Source organism: Nicotiana tomentosiformis, chromosome 7 (genome assembly GCF_000390325.3).
Source record: "Nicotiana tomentosiformis chromosome 7, ASM39032v3, whole genome shotgun sequence".
Lineage (NCBI taxonomy): Eukaryota > Viridiplantae > Streptophyta > Magnoliopsida > Solanales > Solanaceae > Nicotiana > Nicotiana tomentosiformis.
In genome coordinates, this window is record NC_090818.1 from 93400432 (window position 1) to 93403900 (window position 3469).

Consider the following 3469-nt stretch of genomic DNA (forward strand, 5'->3'; position numbering starts at 1 on the left):
CTGCCTCAAACTGACATCTCTCTATAACCTTCCACAGTCACGACTACTACGCAATCACTTAATCTTCTTGATTCTGAACTCATCAACAAGACATGAGAATCTACTTCACTCCACAACTAAACAACATGAGAAATCCCTCAACACACCCATAACTCGAGACTATACGCCAAATCAAGATAGAAATCAAACACCCCATAGTCCTTGCTACATCTCAAGTAAACTCTTCTCGTCACATTCGAACAATCTGAACACATTTCGCAGTCTCATCATACTCACCCCATAGTCATACAATCACAAATTCCTCTAACAGGGACACCACCGGACATATAAGTCTCAAACACACGTGCTCACACAACCGAAACCTCCGTGCTTAAGACACCATAAAAACCCGGCCTCAAGTCCTCCAGACTGGCCCATCATCAGCACGCCAAAATCATATCTCGTACCTCAACCATAGAATCACAAGCCGTCAGCGCACAGCCGATACTAAGCGCTCACATGCGTATACGAATTCGTGGAAGGAATTCAAAGAGTTACGCTTCAAGCTGAATCAATGCCGCACGATAAAGAAAGAAAGATGGGAAGTATATCCTAAATGTCATGTAGCCTCTCGAAGATAGGTATGGACGTCATCATACCGATCCTCAAGACTCTACTAGACATTTGCTCATGACTTATAGAACCTATGAACCTAGAGATCTGATACCACCTTATCACGACCCAAAATCCGACTAGTCGTGATGGCTCCTAACTCAACCCGCTAGGTAAGCCAATTAACCACTAACCAATTCCAATAACAATTAATAAAGAAATTGAAGAAAGAAATATCTGAATCTAATACATTCCCCAAGAACTGGTAATACAAATCATGAGCTTCTAAGAATAGAGTTTACAAAGCGGAAATGAAATAAATACATAGTTTGTTTGAAAAGTACATAAATAGCGTTTTATAGATCTAAGGCTACCACGAACAAGAGGCAGCTACAACCGGGACGCAGGTACATCTTCAACCCAGCTCCCATCGAACACAGCAACATCAGCAGCCAACATCTGCATGCAAGGTGCAGATGTGTAGTATGAGTACAACCGACCCCATGTACTCAATAAGTAACAAACCTAACATTAGGTTAAAAGTTGTGACGAGCTAACACAAGGTCGGGTCCAATACCAATATCCCACAACAGTTCATAATAACATAATACAAGTAATAAAAGATGTATATCAGAAGTAAAATGCTCAGCTCGTTCACAGTTCCAGAAAATAGTCATGTTTTTCAAGTATCTTAGTGAAAACCCAATCTTTTACCGAAAATGCCAAAAATACGAGTAAGTTTGAAAACTGTAATTTTTCCAAATATCCTTTCCACAATAAATAAGATGTTTCATTTTCTTTCCAGATAGCAAGTGTGAAATACCTCTCTATGCCCACATATCAATTTGTGTAAAAAGTCATGAATGACGTGATACCGTACAACATGAGAAAAAATGCATCTCTATGCTTGTATGTCATGTGTGCATGCCAATGCCATGTATCTCAGAGATGAATCATGTACTCACACTCTCAGAGTACTCAATCTCACTGTCTCACACTTTCCGCTCATCATGCTCAACTACTCGATTCTGTATATGGCCCATACGGCCCAGGGAAGATCCATCCCAGAATATATACATCACTGACCATCAGTTACTCAGTACCGAGGAAGGCCAATCCTGCCCGTGGAGAAGATCCATCTCCAGGTATAAAATGCTTCGGACAAGATCCATATCCAGGGAAGAACCATCCATCAATAATATCAACCGCGCTCACTGGGGGTGTGCAGACTCCGGAGAGGCTCCTACAGCCCAAGCGCTAGCATAAGCCAGATCCAGGCATAAATCAATATAGCATGCTGTGGCATGCAGTCCGATCCCATAACGGTCACTCATAATCAGGCTATCGGCCTCACTCAGTTATCAATCTCTCCAGTCTCACTCACGGGCGCACAATGTCATGAAACTAGTCCGACAACAATGATATGATGTATCAATAAATAACAACTGAGACTGAGATATGATATGAATGCATGAATATGACTTAGTACAAAATATCAATGAAATCAGTAAGATGACAGCAAGAAACGACCACTATGGGTCCCAACAATATCGGCATAAAGCCTAAATATGATATCTAGCATGATTGACAGCTCAGTTACTTTATCATATGGTGAAAACATAGATATCAACAAAATAGGGCCACTATTCAGTGCCATGGAAACAACGGAGTCCCAATTCACATGGTGCACTCCCACGTGCCCGTCACCTAGCATGTGCGTCACCTCAATACCAATCACATAACACGTATTTTGGGGTTTCATACCCTCGGCACTAAGTTTAGAAGAGTTACTTACCTCGAACAAGCCAATTCCAACACCGAGCAAGCCAAGCGATGCTCCAAAATGCCATCTCGTGTGTTCCGACCTCTGAACGGCTCGAAACTAACCAAAAACAACTCAAGTACATCAAACAATGCTAAAAGAACCAATCCCGATCGAAAAAGATCAAATCTTGAATCAAAAGCCCAAAACCAGCCAAAAGCCCAACCCAGGACCGCACCCCGGAACTTGACAAAATTTATAAAATACAACAACCCATTCAATTATGAGTCCAACCATACTAGTTTCACTCAAATCCGACTCTAATTCGATGTTCAAAACTCAAAAATTCATATTATGAAACGTTAGGCCAAAACCCTCAATTTTCTCTATAAAATTCACAATCCAATTACCAAAAATGATGGTAGATTCGTGATATAAGATCAAAAATTAGTAGAGAACACTTACCCCAGTCCACAAGATAAAAATTGCTCCAAGAATCGCCTCAATCCGAGCTTGGAAATGTTAAAATGAAGCCAAAATCGCAAACCCTTGTATTTATCATTCTGCCCAGCACCTTCGCACCTGCGACACATTAGCCGCTTCTGCAGCGTCACATTTGCGACCAAAAACATGCTTCTGCAGAGAAGCACTGGAGGTCTGCCTTCGCACCTGCGGTAAAATACTTGCATATGCGCACTCGCAGGTGCGCGCCTACTTGTCGCTTCTGCGTTTCCAATCCGCTTTTGTGCTCAACTCACCGCATCTGCGCCTTCGCAGATGCGGAGCAATCTCCGCTTCTGCGGAACACTGCTCCCAGCAATATTTCCGCTCCTGCGACCCCTTTGTCATTTCTGCGACCCTCGCACCTACGCAAACCAGCCTCAGGTGCGGTCACACCAGAACCAGCAATAGCAACATTGAAGAAAATGATCTGAAATCAATCCGAAACACGCGCGAGCCCCTCGGGACCCCGCCCGAATATACCAACAAGTCCAATAACATAACGCGGACCTACTTGAGGCCTCAAATCATAACAACATCGAAACGATGAATCGCACCTCAAATCGAAATCTATGAACTTTGAACTTTCAAATTCAATAACTCGTGCCGAAACAT